The sequence below is a fragment of the Rhinolophus sinicus genome, chromosome 1 (genome assembly GCF_057876585.1).
Source record: "Rhinolophus sinicus isolate RSI-liver-muscle chromosome 1, RSI-T2T, whole genome shotgun sequence".
NCBI classification, from domain to species: Eukaryota; Metazoa; Chordata; class Mammalia; order Chiroptera; family Rhinolophidae; genus Rhinolophus; species Rhinolophus sinicus.
This window is the reverse complement of record NC_142501.1, coordinates 127,999,551-128,019,075: the sequence shown is the minus strand read 5'-3', so window position 1 is coordinate 128,019,075 and position 19,525 is coordinate 127,999,551. Positions and strand designations below refer to the sequence as shown.

The window sequence follows — 19,525 nt, the reverse complement described above, 5'->3', positions numbered from 1 at the left end:
TACCGACCAATCAGGAAAATCTGCTGGCGAGGCTCTCTTTGACTCTGAGACACCTACCCCTATCTTAGCCTATCAGCAGGCGCCTCTTACAAAGTATCCGCGGCGCTCACGCCCCGGGGGCGGTGCAGCCCGGTCCCAGCCCCCGACCCCTCCTCTCTGGCTCCGCCCCGCCGTGGGATGGGGCTGATTCGGTTACTCTCAGGGCTGGAGGTAGGGGCTTGGCTCCTGCTGGGCTCGTTCGTTCTGCTCCCGCTGGCTCCTGATTGTCCTTTGCGGCTGCCGCTGTCGCTGTCTCCTTGCCTCGGATCCCGGGGCTGCAGGGTCCAGAGCGAGCGTGCCTCCCGCGGGGCACCACAGCCCAGAGCAGGTAATGGGGCGCCGGAGCTGCAGCGCCGATTGGCGCACCCGGCGCAGTGCGGGCGGTGGGGTCCGCTTCCCTTGCTGCTCCCGCCGGCTGCGGCCGGGCCGCCTCCCTCCTGCCTCGAGGCGCCTGGGTCCGAGAATCCGCGGCGGCACCTTGCAGAGAGGAGGGGGCGGGGCCGGGCGAGGGGCAGCTGCAGGCGGGACCCCCTGGGGATCTTGCAGGACTCCGGGCGAGGCGGCTGGGCCCTATGGAGGGCACGGGGACGTGCAGGTGGAGGGAAAACCGCAGAGTTGAGTCAGAGTTAGGCACCAGAAGGAAAAGGACCTACCGATAAGTAGCGATAAGCTGAGCGTTTTTTTTTAAATTGAGAAAGGTGCCTACTTGGGTAGTGTTAATTACACATTTTCTGGAGACAGGAGCTTTGCAGTGCTATTTACACGTTGACATTGCTTACTTATTTCTTATCTTTTAAATGAAAAACAACCTTGAACGTGAACTTGTTTGGGGGCTTTTCCGCAAGTGACAAGTAGACCCAGCAGGGTGACTCACCTTTGTCTGGGCTGAAGTGGGGAGCGGCGCGATCGGAACGAGGGGGAGGAATGTTGATGAGGAATGCCTGTGCAGGTTTGAAAGGATTGTGGGGGTGGGACCTTGTTTCTATCACTCTGTCGTGGGTGAGAGTGAAATTATGATTCTTTTTCCTTTCTCTAATTTTTTAAAACAGCATTCAATTTTTTAAAAGCCTCTTTTAAAAGTCTCTAGGTTTTGGGTTTTAGGGATACACCTGCTACGCATGCAGTAATACTTTGCAGACAAGTCCTTAGTCAACTAGCTGTATGGTTTGACTTACTTGGAGAGAAGCAGCTTGAGTTGCTGTTATCTTTTCCTTGATATGTTTAATAACCCCTTTTTCATTCACTATTTGTTCACAAGTGAAATGGTGAAGGTCACGAGTTTTAGCAGTAATGGCACAGTGAGGACTCTTGGAGCAGTGTTCTCCCCTTCCAGGTGCTCTCTCTTCTACAAGACAGTATTTCCACTGAGGTCTTTTAATTGAGAAGCTCATAGCATGGCTTCAATTTTAATGTCCTCCTACTCTCTGGAGACCAGTAGTGTTTATCATGCCCATTTCACAGATGAAAAACCCAGAACGCCCTAGAGATGAAAGGAATTCTGCCCCAGGTTACTTGACTCCTGCACGGTTTTGTACCTTTAATAGATTTAATCCAGGATCCAGTAGGGTCCCACCATCAAGCAAGCTCAGTTTACCGATTTGATCCTGTGTACATGAGTCAGATGGAGATGGTTATTTCCAAGTAAAGAAAAATTGTCTCTTAGTTTTTTTCCTCCTAGGTTGCTAAGATAGTTTGAATAACACTAGAAAGGTAATTTTTTGCACAGGCAAAACAAAACAACCTAGTGATGTTATGTGAAAATTTCTATTTTAAATCTTGGGAGGTGTTCCAAATTAGACAACCTTGTTTATGTTTGTATCAATGGACATAAGTACAGTTCTTTGATTTGAAATAATTAATATGTGTAAGGCAAATATTATAAAAATGAAGTGAAATGCATTTTGGTCATGATGTATGACTTTGTTTTGGAAAATTTTTACTATAAATTTAATAGAAGCGTGGAAAATGTAAAAAAGCACTTTTTCCTTAATTGGAATAACTCAAGCAAGGGAGTGTAGGAGTTAATAGACAGCAGGCTTAGATAGTTATTTGGGAGGAATCTCTTAAATGATGTCAAGGCTTGGGGAACTCGAGAGAATTGTTAGGTTATGTTAAATTTATTAGTCATCAGGAACATGGAAATGTCTTATGAATTACTGAATGGAACTGTTCTAATCTTGAAGCCATTCCTTATTTTTATGGCAGATACTTCTGATGCATGTAACATGTATGTTTTGACATAACTTATTTGTGTAGATTATAAAGCATCCTTTACACAAGCCCTATCATCTAGCTCTGATTGTGTATTTGTTTTTATATTAATGTTTTTACTTAGTTTTTCCTCTCCTGTCAGCGTATAAGTTCTAGCTGCCAAGCAAAAATTTCCATAAAGAAACCTTTATTGTCTGTTAATTTGTATGGAAAGTGAGTCCTTTCTTCTGATAATCACAGCTCCTTTGCAGTGTGGGGAAACTGGAAAGAGATTTAGGTTAGTTTTAAAGTAGTTGCTTGTGTTCTTATCTAGGATTTCTGTGCTTTTTAAAAAAATTAATTACGACATTACACAACTTCCACTAGATGGTGCACTGGCTGCTGCTTATTGGAGATTTCGATCAACTTTTTTTTTCTTACAGCATTTCATTGACAACAGTACAGATGTAGTACAACTATTTCTGTTGTAATTGCAATTATTTCAATGAGTGATTTAAGTCAGTTTTATTAAATGAGATTATTTGCAAGGAAATGGAAGCCTAATTTAAAGTGAAGAAAATTATTAGTAATTTTAGAAATAACTTCTACTAAGGAGTTCTCAGGTTCACCCTGTGGTCAGGAACCTAGACCAGGGTGTGGATTTATTGGTCCTTATTTATGTACACTTGAACTGGTCTTTGTTTTCTTTAAGTGGCTTGTGTATTATCAATATCTTATGTGAACTGTGACTAAGCTATTTGAGCGTAGTTTTATGATTTGCTTTTTCTTCCATTACTGATTCTTTGAAAGAACTGGTAGAATAAAGTGGATACATATAGCAAGATTACTGGATACTTGCTTCGTATGAGCAAATACTTAAGTTATCCAGACTTGTAAACATTCTTTTTTCCTTCAATGCTCACTCAATATATCTTTCTCATCTTTTAGGAGAGCATCATTTTCACCTTGCTTCACTTATGAATGAGAGAAGCTCATTCTCTTGTTGATGTGGTAGGAGCTGTCCCTCAGGCTTGTTTGTTCCTGATTGGATAGCTTGTTGAGATTGTTACAGAAGGGAGATGAGAAAACAGTTGTTACTTGCATAAAAAGCAGTGCCTGTTTTAGGTATAGAAATGGCAATGTTAATGGAGAATAAGGACTAGTTAGGAGGATTGCATTTTGTGAGACGTTTTGCAGAAAGCACTGGACTTTTACAAGACAGGAGAAGAATGTAAGTGGGAAGGTCTTTAGGTGTTTGGTGTGTTTATTTCAGTTCCACTAACCCTTGTGTGCCGAGCAGAGCTTTAGTAATTTGTTTCTTGGAATCAGCTGTGGTTCTCAGGGAATTTGCTGATGATTTGGGAGGAGGGAAATAAACAGGTGCCATTCCTTCTTTGAAGGTAGCTCTCGGCCGTGCTGCCAGCCTTTGGGTGTGAGCTGGAAAGATGGTGATCAGAAGTAGCCAGGCAGATTAAAAACTTGCCTGAGCATGGGCTTCCCAGAGTTTTCTGCACCTTTAACAACTTGAATCAAGTCAATAAGCATTTTAACTCGCTTTTGTAGCTATCCTATAGTGCAGACTTGGGTTAATTAACTCTTCAGTGTTCAAATTTATGTTTTTAATATTAAGAAATAAATAGAATCCCGAACTTTGTTAAATTAATGACTTGAATATGCAAGTGAATAGCTTAAAAGAATTATCTGGCATATGGTAAGTTCTCAAATTCAGGTAGGTCATTGAATGTACTTCTGATACTGTCTTCTCCCTTAAAAAAAGGCTGTATTAGAGATAGGCAAACTTGAATACACATAGAGCTGTACTACTCAGATGGAGAACTTGAGTTGGGGGAGCAAAGAAGGCTCTTGCCTAAATATTGCTTTGAAAAGAGAAGGGTCAGGTAGGATGCTGTAACGGGCTGGTCTAGGTAAGGGGCAGGGACAACCTGAGCACTTTTTGCTGTAGTATATGTGGTAAAACCATCTGATTAGCTTTACTCATGATAAAAACATGCTCTTTGTAAGACAGTGTCTCTATGTTTACTTAAAGCAATTTGAATTTGGGGAAATATTTGTGAGGGTTGTAACTACTTTTTTGGCATTTGGAAGTTTGTTGAAGTGATGGCGTTGAGCCAGGGATAAAACGGATTGTGGAACTATGGACCAAGATTTGTCAAGCTTCTGCTGGTATTCAAAATAGTTTTTTCCGCTTCCTAATATGGCTTCTGATTTAACTTCTGGAGATTCAGTTTGGACCTCTGCGCTCTTTTCATATTTGGAATTTAGCTCAGTTTCCAGTAAGACCTATGAAAGTAGACTTTTTTAGGTGGTCTAGTCAGGGGGCAGATTATGCATTTTGTCAAATTTAGGGGAAGTGTTGCTGTGAGGTGGGCAATGAGGAAATGAGTTATTTTGATATGTTTAGAGTCATTTTAGATAGGATCAAAATTTTACATTTTGGGACTTTCAACATGGTAATCATTTAACATGGTAATCATTTAACATGGTAATCATTTAACATGTTATGTTATGTTAAATTGAGTATGGAAACTTGGGGCCAGTGGTTCTCAAACTTCAGCATGCCTCGGAATCTCTTGGAGGGCTTGTTAAAACTTAAGTTGAATCATCAGTAGGTCTGGGGATGGGCCCCGAGACTTTGCATTTTTAATAAATTCCAAGGTAACAGTGATGCTTCTGGTTTGAAAACCACTGAAAAAATTCTAGGGGACTTTTATTGTAGTGGTTATGAACACAGGCTTTGAAGTTTGAAAGATCTGGATTCGAATGTGTGCCACTTACTAGATCTTTGACTTTAGGCAAATTTCTTACCTCTGTTTTCTCGTTTCTAAAGTGGAAATAATATTGTGTTTCTGTAAGTACACTGGCTGTTAGCCCTACATTCTTGCTGGCTCTTGGTATTTTCTGACCTTATCATTTCAATCTGATGTAACAGATGGAGTGATGTTACTGTTCTTACTTGCAATTCTCTGATTACTAATGCAGTTGAGTATCCTGTCATATGCTTATTAGTTGTGTGGGTTTCTTTTTTGTGTGAATTGGCCTTTATATGTTCTTTGCCTCTTGTTCTATTAGATTTTCTTATCCTCCTCCCTTCTTTTCTGCCCTTACAGGAGAGGTTTGTTTTTTTTTGAAGTATATAGTCTAGATGTTAATCTCATTGGATTTTAAGTGGTGCAGATCTGTTAGCTTTTTACCTGTTTGTCAAGTTTTTTCTTTGAAATCCTTTATGGAACACAATCTTTAATTTCTTTAATTTTGTTATAGTTAGAATCTTCCATATTTTTTCACTTTCCAGGTCTTATTTAGGAAATATTTCTCCATTCTTAGTTAAGGAAGTTAGGTTTCTACAGTTTGTCTCTTCCAGTTCGAATTCTTCAGTGGTTTTTGTTTTTATTTTCATTTTCATTACTACAACTTGTTTATAGATCTTGGTATCTAAATGTCTGAGTCCCACCTGTGGTCTTTTTCAATCATATTTAAGCTGGTGGTTTCCAACCCTGGCTTTACATTAGAATCAACTAAGTGGCTTTTTAAAAACATACTCCATTTACCCCAGATTAACTGAATTGTATTCTCTAGGGAGTAGAGCCCAGCAATTGTATTTTTAAAAACTCCTCTGGTAATACTGATACATAGCCATGGTTGAAAGTGGGTATCAAAGGTATCTATGTCTTTTCTATAGAGTCTAAATTTTTCTTTGTAAAGCTCTTGTTTCTTCTTTGTTAGATTTATTCCTAGGTATCTCAGTTTTTGTTTCTATTGTGGATGACATTTTTTTTGTTGTATGCGTATTTTTTTGTCCTCTAGTGTAGGGGATCCCATCTATCTATATCTATAAATTAATCATCCTATGTATATATAAATTAATCAGCTAATCTTTCTATATTTAATATTTTTGGTGTTGCTGAACTCTTGTATTTTTTTTTTTTTTAATTTTATTGGGGAATACTGGGGAACAGTGTGTTTTTTCCAGGACCCATCAGCTCCGAGTCAAGTCATTGTCTTTCAGTCTAGTTGTGGAGGGCACAGCTCAGCTCCAAGTCCAATCACCGTTTTCAATCTTAGTTACAGGGGGCACAGCCCGCCATCCACACAGGAATTGAACCGACAACCTTGTTAAGAGCTCGCCCTCTAACCAACTGAACCATCTGGCTGCCCCACCGGCAGCTCGTTGTCATCAATCTAGTTGTAAAGGGTGCAGCTCACTGGCCCATGTGGGAATTGAACTGGCAACCCTGTTGTTAAGAACTCGTGCTCTAACCAACTGAGCCATTTGGCCATCCCTGAACTCTTGTATTTTAATGGCTATTTTTTCTTTTGGATGTTCTATGAAGATGATATCATTTAAAATAATGACCATTTTTCTTCCAATTCTTATTACCTTGTCTTTTGCATGTGCCAGCAAACCAAACACACTTTTGTATTTCCTTGCCTTATTGCATTTGTCTAGACTTGTAGTGATATGTTAAGTAGTGGAAGATTTAGTGGCCTCTTGATTGCTTTAATACCTTAAAAGTAATTCATCTTTAGTTTCACCATTAATTGGGAGATTTCATTTTGTTTTTACACTTTTCTTTTTCTTTTCTATTTTAAGTGTGTTTTTCCAGGACTCATCAGCTCCAAGTCAAGTAATTGTTTCAATCTAGTTGTGGAGGGCGCAGCTCACAGTGGCCCATGGGGGGATCAAACCGGCAACCTTGTTGTTAAGAGCACCGCGCTCTAACCAACTGAGCTAACTGGCCATCCCAAGGAGATTTCATTTTTTTAAGTTATATTTGATTTCATTTTTTTTTTTTATTGTTGTGGCTTCATTGTTTTTGGAAACTTGAGAAATAAGGACAGGATTCTCTCCCTGGTCTTGGTAAAGTAGCTGTCATAGATGGTACATAGCTTTTAACCCTGAAAAATTACAGTTGTGTATATTGCGGTTTTTAAATTAAAAATTTGAATTATTTTTGTCAGGCTTTTCCAAAGTAAGTTATATGTAATGACTCTGGTTAGTTGAAAGCCATCATGTATTTGGAAAAACAAAGTGGAAATTGTTATGCATCTTCAACTATGAATTTAAAAAAATGTATGCAGTATATATCTACCTGGATAAATGCATAATCTCTATACATATACTAGGATATGCATATATCCTAATGCATGCATCTTAAGTGTGCAGTTCACGGAATTTTTGCAAACCAAACACACTCGTGTAACCAGCACTCAGATGAAAACAATGGAAGATTAGCAGGTCCCAGATGCCATCCTCCTGCTCATTTCCACGACCCTGTCTTGTAACAGTATGGAATAATACTGGAGGTAGTTAGCGGTCTTGGTCTGTCCATTGGCTCCTGCTGGGCCCCCAACTTTTAGTGTTTTGTTCAAAGGTGAAATCATAGAATAAGGTCTTGTCTGAAAGCTCATTTGAACAAGTACAGCCTTGACCTGGCCTCCAGACCTTGGCATTGTGGTTTTCAAACGTTTGGTTTCAGTACCAATTCACACTCTTAAAAAATTATTAAGGACTACTGTTTATGTGGGTTATACCTATCGCTATTTCCTGTTTTAGAAACTCAAACAGGAACTATTAGAGAATTCATTGAAAAATAATTATCTCATATGTTAACATAAATAATAGTTCTTTATGAAAAATAACTATTAAAATAAAGAGTGGCATTGTACATTTTTGTACCTCTTTTTAATATTTGGCTTAATAGAAGACAGCTGGATTCTCATTTTGTTTCTGCATTCAATTTGTTGTGATTTATTGTTTGGCTGAAATAAACGAAGAAAGTTCAGCCTGATACAGACCTGCAGTAGGAAAAGAGAGGAGTATTTTAATGGTCTTTTTAGATAATTGCGAATATTCTCTTTGATATTACACCAAAGCTCTGCAGGTGACAATTTGTTGAAGTTTGGTTGCAGAGTGGAATCTGAGTCTGTATCAGTTAATTTTTCTTATTGTGTTACGTTTAAATTCTACAAGCCTATCTTGCACTTTGACTTTTTGTACACATGCATGATTTGGAAAATAATGGTTCACAGAATTATATAAGTTTCCCAAATGTTGGCACATTTTATGATACTATTTGAAAAAAATCACATTTGTTAAAATCACCAGTGATCCCATCAGGAAAATCTTTAAGTGTTGAGAAAGCTGTCCTGTTCCTGGTGGCAGATACAATTTTTCCAAAAATCTAATTTTTGCTTGGAAGCTTGAATTTTATCATTGGCAACAAATAGGTGTCTTCCTTAAAGCAACAGGTTTGCTTTGTTCACATTTAACACAATATCTACCAAACACCCAACTTTCAGTACTCAGTTTGTTTTTCAGTTGTTATTTCATAGAAGAATGGTATTCTATGGGGGGAAGCTGCTAGGTAGGCTTGCAAATCAGACCATTGGCACAATTTCTTTGAGACAGCCATCATCTTTCAGTGTATAGCATCAGTTCTTACGTGTACTTTCTGTTTTGTCACACGGAATTTTAAAAGGAAATGGATTCAAGGGTCAAGATGTCACACAATTGTTCATTTTCACTGTTTCATCAAGGACATTCTTATGTGAAACTGACATTTTTTCCCCCTGAGCTTATAGTGATGAGGATACAATGATCACCTGTACAGTTGGGGCCACTGCCTTGCTTCATGCAAAGATGCCAGCAATTTTACACACCCTTGTTTATATATCACCGGTGCAAATGTCAGTACAGTGAAAATCGCGCATAACCTTTCAGCATTATTACAAAAATAGTTTTGATGTTATGGATGTCCTGAAAGATTCTTGAGGAGTCCCAGGTTTCATGGATCACTTTAAGAACAGCTGGCTGATAGCATCTCTGGCCAGTGCCGTTGAGAGCCAGCTTATACTAATGTGTCTCTTCTGAGGTTGCTGAACTGGATCCAGCTTTGTGGCTTGCTTACTCCTAAAGCTGTCTTCTTAGAAGCAGGGACCTGTTACTTCTTGGCTCAGCTCTGCTGTATTTTTCCAAGTGAAAGAAAGGTTAGGAACACTCAGGAGGAAAATATTTCTGAGACCAGCAACTCCAGACCTGTATGAAACTATTAATTTTGCTGTCTTATCACAATAAATACACCCATAAACATGCTAATACTTGATTGACTTTCCTATCTTTCAAGATGAAGATAATCACAAAGAGAACATAAAACATCCTGTACATTTATCAAGAAATATTTGTTTGGTAGCATCATAATTAAGAAGTATTATAACAGGTGGTAACCTGTTGTCATGCTTTTTATTTAATACATAGTTTGACATCTTTTATTTCCTGTGAGTGGTAATCAGATCTTGATTTGATTCAGTGTCTATTTTTTGGCAGAACTGCTTCATTGGTGGTGAAATATACCTCTAGCTGGCATCGTGCAATGTTGATCGCTAGGTTTATGACCATTGATAATCATTCTCAAGAACCATTATTAGGGGTTTACAAAATGGTGATGTTTCAATTATTTTTCATTTATTCGAATATTTTTATAAAGAGAAAATATATTATTTGAGATGTAGTTAGTATTAAAAAAGGGAGGTTAAATGTTTGATTTTTTAAAAAAAAATCGGTTTCCAGCACTATGATACTACACGTCAAGTCAGTGCAGGACGAATACGTTAAATCGGTTTCTCCATTATTTTTCTTTGAAGCAACAAGCTAAATAGTACTCGTTTTTAGAAGTAAGTCAGTCCAAAGGAAACTATTAATAGTCAAGTCCTTTTGTTATATTTTGGAATAGCTTAATTCATTTGAAATAAAAAAAATAGGGCCTGCCAGGTGGCTCAGATGGTTGTAGCGCCGTGCTCCTAACTCGGAGGTTGCCAGTTGTATTCCCACATGGGCCAATGGGCTGCTCCCTCTACAGCTAAGATTGTGAACAACAGCTGTCCTTGGAGCTGGGCTGCCTAAGGCTGCTGTGAACTGCGGTGGGCTACTGTGTGCTGCCAGGATCGGTCAGCGTGAGTTGCCAGCAGCCAGCGAGAGCTACCATGGGCTGCTGTGAGTCGCCAACCGAGGACTGGCCACCGACTGCCTCAGCGGGAGGGCAGGGGGGAGCAGGGGGCGGTGGGGGGCAGTGTAAGGCTTATAATACCAGCATGGGCCAGGGAGCTGTGTCCTACACAACTAGACTGAGAAACAATGGCTTGAACCAGAGTAGGGGTGGAAGAAGAGGAAGATTAAAAAACAAACAAACAAACAAATTAAAAAAAAAAGTTAGACACATCTTGGTGCTATTAAAGAAATTGGAATTTTTAAAATTAAAACAAGATTTTTCTTGCCTCTAGAATAACATGTTTATTGCATGTAATTACTTTCTATGTAGCTTACATTGTATTCTGAGGCTACCCATTCTTATGAGAGCAGATTCGAAAATGTGGTCACACGTCTTTGCCTTCAAGGTGCTCGTAGTGTAATAACGTAGGTGAAATGTTGACCTTTATTTTCTGTATTTGTTACTGGCATCCTGTGGGTTGAATGATAAAAGTTATATTTGTTGCAGCATTTCCCCCTCTTTAAATTTTACAATGTTGAGAAACGGATGGTAGAAAATAAAGTTTTCTTTGGAAAAAAGGGAAGCAGCAGATGAAACTGATTCTGGGAGTGGCAAGTCAAATGGAGCTAGAGTATCTAATGGAATTAGGGTGAGAGAAAAAGGGAAAGCACATGCCTTCAGTCTTTAATTGTAGACTTTCACCCTGATTTCCTGCTAATGCTGACAGTGACTTCAAACAGGTTCTGCTTCAGGACAGACCTGTTTTAAGCTGCTCCTCCCTCCCTGAATTCCTTTTCATAGTTTGAGTGATTGCTGAATACACAATACTTAGTACTCAGACATCCAATGCTATGTAAATATCTGGGTACATTTGTGAAACCCCTCCTGGGAGCTGGGTAACAGCTGTTGATCAGCAGTAGGATTCCTTTTAACCCGAGGTTTTCAGGTACTCTTCCTCTCGTGCGTGTGTTAGAAGGGTATCTCCTTAGTAAAGTACTTTATTTCATCACTGGTGTGCATACTGACTATTAAAGTAACCACCAAGATCTGTTCAGTTGTTTTCAGTGCAGTGTCTGAATACTTAATACATGATAACTACAGTGATTTTGACTTGGCTCCAGTTCTAGCTCAGGGGTGTCCAAACTGCGGCCCGCGGGCCAACTGCGGCCCACAATCCATTTTTTATTGGCCCGCAGCAAATTCCAAAAATATGTTTAGTTTACTTAAATAAACCAGCTGAGGCAATACATACTTCATCTCGAGTGAGTGGCCCGGCTGTTTGTGTATTTTACCGCATATGGTCCTTGTTGGAAAACGTTGAAGAAAGTTTGGACACCCCTGTTCTAGCTGTTTCTAATCTCCAAATGAGTGTAGAGCTGGGTAATTCAATTTACTCTTATTTTTGCATATGGATTTAAAAAATCCTTAGGGACAGACTGTGAATGGTCTATTCTGATAAGCAGCAGTCTTGCTATGCATTTTCCTGTCTGAGAGTAATTTTGGACTTAACACAAGATTTGGGATGCCGTAACAGACGGAGAGGCTGGAGTTTACAGTTAATAGCAACCATTTATTGACCCCTTACTGTATAGACCAGGCACTGTGCATAGATACTCAGGCTTAATTCTCACAGCAGCCCTTTGAATACTATTGCCATTTTTGATTTTACAAATGTATAAAACCAAGTCATGGAGAAGTTAAATACTTTGCCCTGAGTCACATGAAGTGGTAAAGCCAGGATTCAGACCCAGGCCACCCATTCTCCTTATGTCAGAGACCAATGTCAGAGATAATCATATGATTTGAATTCATATTGGGATTTTTTTTCTTTGATACATCTTCAATCTTTCTTTCTTTAGCTCCCTATCTTAATCTGGATGAGCACAAGTCTCACCACTGAAGTGCCCGCCCCCTCCACCCCCATCCCCTTAAGGATAGAAGGTTGCCCAGAAGAAGCCTGATGGTATATCAGCAGTAGCCCACTGTAAACATGAAATTATACTGCGGTTTTATGTTTGGTTTAACAGATTGAAAAATCACTGTCCATTGTGGATAATTGACACTCCAGAAAGGTGTGTCATGTTTATGTCTACCCTTGATCCTCCACAGTGTATCTCAGTTTGAGAAACAAGTTTATAGGATTTTGCAGTTATGTCGTGATCAAACATGAAGGTTATATAATTCACTGTTGGTTATAGTGGGGGGTCCGATGGCAAGGAGGTCACTGACAGCAGAGATGGACAGTGATGAGATATTGAAGTGAGGTGTAGGGGTGGTGGGGCAGGGGTGGATTTAGCACAGATTTGGGCAGAATGGTGGAATAGACTTGATGACTGGATATTGAGGAGCTTAATTCTCCTATTTCTCAGACAGTTTAATTTCTTCTTGGTTTCTACCACTGGCTTTTCTTCTTGCTCCTGTCCCTTAATTGTGGGAGTGTCTTCAATCCTTGACCCACCTATTCAGGACCCCACCCCCCACAGCTGGGCCTTTGCCAGTTGTCGTTTCAGCTGTTTTTCCTGTCTGAGTGACTTCTAAACTGCGAGCGGTTCCCTCGAGCTCCAGCTCAGTGAATCCACCTGAGCCCTAATTTGCTGAAGCACATTTGCAGTTGCTCAGTGCTGTGTCCTGGGTATTTGAATGTCTCAGAGTTGGCATGTTTAATTTCAACTGCTCTTCCCTCTAAAACCAGTGATGACATTTTTAGGTGGTGTACAAATTGGTAGGAAGAGAACATTTCCACATCCACTGTGGATGTGGCTCAGATCCCTATTTAATAAGCCCAGGATACAGAACTCACCGGAAGGTGGGCAGTCACATTGGCGGGAACAACATAAGCGGGCATTCCTTTCTCTGGCCCCTTGGTTCCCAGTGAGGCGTGCAGCTGCCTGTGATAATGTCAGGATTCCATCATGGTTCCAACAGAATGAGCAGGAACTCTTTGTGTACTTCCTTTTAGGGGAATGTTCCTAAACAGCCGGTTCTCCTAAACTTAGCTTCCTCAAGGCCCGAAGCCTCATTGTGGGAAGGAAGGGTCAATGCCTTGGAAAGTGTTTCCCCGTTGTCTTCCTTGCCTTAGTCACTGAAACCTTAAGGATATCTATTTATGTATCTATATCTAATCTAATGATTAGGAATGTGGATTGTAAAATTAAACAGTACTTTTTAAAAACCAGTTTATTGAGGTATGGTTGACATACACAAAGCTATATGTATTTAATGTACACCACTCAATAATGTACACCACTCAATAAATACAGGCACACCTCATTTTATTGCACTTTGCTTTATTGTGCTTCACAGATACTGTGTTTTTTTTTACAAACTGAAGGCAAGATTCTCCACCGGCAAAAAGATTAAGACTTGCTTTATTGCGGTGGTCTGGAACTGAACCTGCAGTATCTCCAAGGCATGTTTGTATCCACCTGCAATCTCTGCTGTACACCTCGTCATCACGTCTAAAAGGTTCCCCCTGCCCTCTTTGTTATGATTATTTTTATTTGGTGAAAAGAATACCCAACATAAGATCTGCCTTCAGTAGAAGTTTAAGTATACAACATCGTATTGCTAACCATAGGTGCTGTGCTGTACAGTGGATCTCTAGGACTGATTCATCTTATATAACTGAAGCTTTGTACCTTCGTCTAATATTTCCACATGTCCTTTCCCCCCAGCCCGTAGCAGCTACCATTCTGCTCTTTGTTTCTATGAGTTTGACTATTTTAGATTCATTATATAATTGGTGTCATATAGTATTTTTCCTTCCTGTCTAGCTTATTTCATTTAGCATAATGCCCTCCAGGTTCATTCATTATGTCTCAAATGGCAGGATTTCCTTCTTTTTTTTTAAAGCCGAATAATATTCTAAACATTTTTGGATTCAAATTCCAGCTCTGCTCACTGCTGGCTTATGAACTTAGGTGAGTTATTTAATCTCTATTGCCTCAGTTTTCCTATCTGAAATAGGCTAATAATAGTACCTATTTCAGATGATGGTAATAGGAATTAAACCAGGTAAAACTATAAAGCACTTAGTATAGTCCCTGGCACAAATAAAGGGTCAATTGTGGTAGTTGATCTTCATTATTAATTAACAATATTGTTAAGTACCCCAAAACGCGTTGTTTTTGTTTTCCCCCCCCACCTCTGCTATCTGCTCAGTAACCAGATGCTGTCATTTTTTCCTTTTCACAGTGTCTCATGGTGTCCTACCTTGTTCTATCGTGCTGCTGCTACACTTAGATCAGATACTCATACCTTTTGTCTAGATGGCAAAACTCAGCTCTTAGGTGACTCGCTTTTATGTTTCCCCTTCGTTCTGTGTGTTGCTACAGAAATGATCTTCCTTTTTAGAAATGGCTGTTGATTCTTTGGCTCTGGGTCTAAATTATCCTATTTGACCTTCAAAGCCTGTCCTATTTAGTCCCATATATGGTTAGTTTCCATTACTCTTTTTTACTCTCCCTCTCATCAGACATAGGAATGTGTTCCAAGACATATTTTCTTTCTCTTGTTGTCTGAATTGGAACCCTGGATTGCTTCAGCAGGCACACACCCATTTGTCTCTTATGGGACAATTTGATCCCTTGTGGAGGTTGCATATGACCTCCCGCTGGTCTGCGCTTTCTCTGGTCTGAAGTGATTAGGGCCTTGGTGGTTGCAGCCTCCTCCCTACTGGACCCTAGCCTGCCTTTAGAGCAGGGGTGTCAAACTGCGGCCCGCAATCCATTGTTAATTGGCCCACAGCAAATTCCAAAAATATATTTAGTTTACTTAAATAAACCAGGTGAGGCAATACGTACTTCACCTCGAGTGAGTGGCCCGGCTGTTTGTGTATTTTACCACATATGGCCCTTGGTGAAAAACGTTGAAAAAAGTTTGGACACCCCTGGTCTAGAGGTCTAGATTCTAAGCAATTTCATCACTCTGCTGCTGTCAGTAATCTTGAGTCAAGAGTATTAGATATCACACCAGGTTCCTGTAAGCGTAAGCCCTGTTTAAAGGAATTTTGTTCCTCGAACTGTTGCATCACCATATTAGTTTTTTATATCTTATTGTTCCTAAAACTAGTGTAGAGTTAGTGCACAGTAATGTTTTTCTTGTTGTCCTCATAATTTAAGGAAGCTTGGCAGTTGCTAAAGCTCCCTGTGCTTTTGGCCTGTTTAAATGTCCTGATCTCGCTGCGCATGTTCTCCTTACCTTGGGTCCCCCCTTCTCCGTGGTTTCCCCTTCTGAGATTTCAGTACCAGCAGTCAACTGCAGTCCAAAGATATTAAATAGAATTTTCCAGAAATAGACAGTTTATAAGTTTTGTATTGCAAGCCATTCTGAATAGAGTGATGAAATTTCGCACCTTCCCACTTTGTTTTACCTGGGATGAGACTCGTCCCTTTACCACAGTATCCATGCTGTATGTGATCACTGCCTGTTAGTCACTTAGCCTCTCTGTTATTACACACAGAGAGAGACAGAGACAGAGACAGACAGAGAGAGAGAGAGAGAGAGAGAGAAAGAGAGAGAACATTCATAGAACTTTTATTACAGTATATTGTTATAATTCTATTTTGTTATTGTTGTTAATCTCTTACCGTGTCTAATTTATAAATTAAACTTTATCATAGGTATGCATGTATAGTATAGGAAAAAACATAGTATGTATAGGGTTTGGTACTGTCCATGGTTTCAGGCATCGACTGGGGGTCTTGGAACGTATACCCCTTGGATAATGGGGGAACTACCATAATACTAATTCTAAGGGATCATTTAGCTACAGTGTGGCTACACTTGAAAAATTTATTTTTTATTTTTTATTTGATGGGGGCAGCATTTTAAGACTCAGCAAATGAGAGGAGAAAGAATTAATAGAGGTATCATTGGGGGTAGGGATCTTGCCCTTATTATATCCTTGGCACCCATCTGGTATAAATGATTACTGAATAAATGCGTGGATTTCTTAAAGAGCATACTGTGTACATTTCTATAGTGAGCAAATGACTATATCTAAAAGACTAGTAAAGAGGTTCACCTCTTGGAGGAAAAAGGAGCCACTATGCTGCAAAATGTCTGTACTAGTGGCTGGCTTTTGAGGACAGAGTTGAAAAGGCAGTGGGAATCATGATTGGGGGAGTGGACGGAAGATGTTGGATTTATTCAGAATTGTTTTCCTCAACTTCTTCCTTCTGGAATCTTCCTCTTAGCTTCCTTAGGAGACACTGAGGCTAGTGCCCTTTCCTAGTTGCCACCACTGGGAACTTACCCGTAGTTAAGACCCACTCTATCGATGAATTTTGGGATTCAAACCAGAGTTTAGATCTGCTAATTAGGCTAGTCTATGTCAAGAAATACGTTAGAAGTCCAAAATAGAAGTTGGCTGCGGGGTGAAGAAGTGAGCTTCACCCTGTTCACCCTGGAGTTACTCAGATAAGATATGTCAGGTATGTTTAGTGTGGTATTTTCATTAGGTGACAGATTTGGATCCTTCCCTCCCTTTTAAAATTTATGTGACATTTCAGAAATATCGAATGGCAAAGAGAACATAATAAACACCATACGACCTTCACCCCAAATGAACAGATGTTAACATTTGGTATATTTGTTTCAGATTTTTTTTTTTTTTTTGTGTGTGTGTGTGTGTGTATATGAAAGAAACAAATCATTGTAGATACAGTTGAAGTATCCTTTGTTGCCCTTTCCAATTCTATTTCCCTTTCTTCCCCACATGTAATTGCTCGTATGAATTTGTGTGTATCCTTCCGTCTTTTTCTAAATGTGCTTTTATATATGGTATTTTTATAATTTTAAGGACATATACAGTGTAAAATGATCACTAGCGTAAATGATACACTGCATGTTTCATTCTGTTAGTTGTTTTTAAAAAATAATCTTTTCTCACAGTAGTCATACAGATACAGAGACCAAGTGACATTTTCAATTCTAATGTTTTGTATTGTCTGCCGATGTCTTTATGTGCCTGGTTGCTAGTGTAAATCCATCATTGGTTCCCTGACATTTAATAAAAATCCTTATTTGTATGCCTTAAATTGATTAGAATTTAAAAAAATTGATACTGTTAATAAGTTGAAAGTCTAATTTTGGCCATATTTCTATATGTGTTTTAGCTGACAGTCGCAATATTTGGTGTTCCAAAAAATTGCTGCAAAGATATTGCAATGGGTGTGGAATTGTTTGCAAGGGTCCTGAGTAGGTGGCAGGTAGTTTTTGTTTTAAACTAACATATGCTGAAGTGCTGTTGCTAGGGCCACTTTGGGAACATGTTATTGTGTGGAGAAGTGTTATGTTATTAAAATAATTTTTCTTCTTTTTTTGGTAACAGTTGTTATTTTTCTATATGAAGGCAATGTCCCCTTTGGTTTAAGACATACACATAAATATAAAATTAGTACTCAATATTAATCCAGCCTTGTTCTTCTAACCAAGCTTTGGTCTCCTCGCTCCCACTGTCTGTTGGATGTTTTCACCTGGGTATCTCGTCTTGACCTCATTCAAAGATCTAAAGTGGAAAAACAGGTCCACTTTTTCATTCACCCAACTCTTATTTATGGTACCACTAGCCTTTACACATATCTAAGATTAGGAACTGTAGAGTCATCTTTGAATCCCAACATCTCTTTAACGTTTCACTTTTAAACTTGCTTTTCCCACCTATCACTCTCTATTGCACTGATATATTGTATTCTAATCTCATTGCCATCATTCTAGTCTAAATATGCTCACCTCTGACCTAGGTTATTGTAGCTGCTGCTTTGGTGAATATGCAGCCTTCATTTTAACCCTGTATCCTGTTATCAGATTTTAAAGCATAGCTTGCATTGCATTATTTTCGAAGAGGACTTCTTCCCGTGGACTTTTAAGGGCTTTGAAGTTGCTATATTCAGACCCCAGTTCTACCACTTAGCAACTACCTGTATGACTTTGAATAAGTTGTAAATGTTTCTGGGACTCAGTTTCCTCATATGTAAACTGAGGCAGTAATAATAGTAGGTGTTTAGGTTACAGGGTTGCAGTGAGCTTTGGATCAGAGAACATAGGCAGACCTAAAGATATTATGGGTTTGTTTCCAGAACATTGTAATAAAGTGAGTCCTAATCTTTCTGCTGGTAGAGACCCTCTATACATGTATATACGTATGTGTGTGTATATATATGTGTGTGTATATATATATACGTGTATATATATATATATATATCATATGTATATATGTATATATCAAAACAAAAGCAAACAACAACAGAAAAACACAAATGGCAACATCTGTGAAGCACAATAAAGCGAAGCGTGTCTTTATCCTTAAAGTACTGTGGTTGGCATGGTCCAGTGGCAGGGCTATTACTCCTAATATCAAGTCTCAATCCCTTTCCCCAGATTTCATTGTTCTTCATATTGTGCTAATCTCTAAGTATTCAACTTTGACCATTTAATAATATAGACCTGTGGTGTAATCAGATCAGTCTCTTTGGCCTTTTATTCCCCTCCCTCCAAATCAAATCACATAGACATATGCCCCTGTAAATACACATCTCACACGATTGGGGACTTCCATAGGTTTTCATCTGGAGTGTCTTCTTTTTTGTTTATTTTCCACCCATCCTTTAAAAGCCAACTCAAAGACCTTTTTTGTTTTTGTTTGTTTGATTGTTTTTGGCAACACTAACTTACAGCAATGTATTATTTTGTTTATAAAGTGCCATCTTGTTTGTTTACTACCTTGTATGTAGAAGTGATTTCCTTATCTCAATTATAAGTCCCATCTGGGGTGGGCCCCTATTTTGAACTATTCTTGCAGCCTAACCGATGCTAAGTATTTAGTGTCGACTTCATCAAGCTTGCTGCTTGATAATTAATTTTCAATGGGGTAAAAATCACGTGACAGTCTTTTTGGTCAGGAATACTTAACACACACACACATATATATATGGCTTTGATTATTTGTGCAGGGATGGTATTAAAAATCTGTGAGGTGTAACGATTGCAACAAATGCAGAACTTTAAGTTAATGTGAAGAATAATTGTGTTCTGGTGGAGAGGAACTTCTTTCATTGCGTTAGCGTTCTTGATGCCTTTTCCCTTAAAGTAAACAGAAGACGTCTTTGCTTTCATAGTGTCTAAATGCTTATCGCTTAAGCGTTAGGGTAGATGTGGGTGAGTGAACTGGAATGTGAGGGTGGGTAGAATTTTCGTAGTTCACTGAGCTTACACGTCCATAGGAGAGGCTGTGCTGAGTGATTGCTTATCTGTGTTTCCAGATACCTTGTAACTGTTTCAATAAAGAG

At 39.2% G+C, this 19,525-nt stretch overlaps 1 protein-coding gene across 3 annotated transcripts in view; it reads left to right on the top strand.

Moving 5' to 3' along the window:
- The first annotated feature begins 233 nt into the window (after positions 1-233).
- MPP7 (MAGUK p55 scaffold protein 7) overlaps positions 234-19,525 on the top strand; it is a 241,825-nt gene continuing 222,533 nt past the window's right edge. For all 3 annotated transcript variants that reach the window (XM_088789450.1, XM_088789453.1, XM_088789457.1), the window contains exon 1: positions 234-367. The gene's annotated coding sequence lies outside the window, so the exon portion shown is untranslated. The remainder of the gene's footprint in view (positions 368-19,525) is intronic.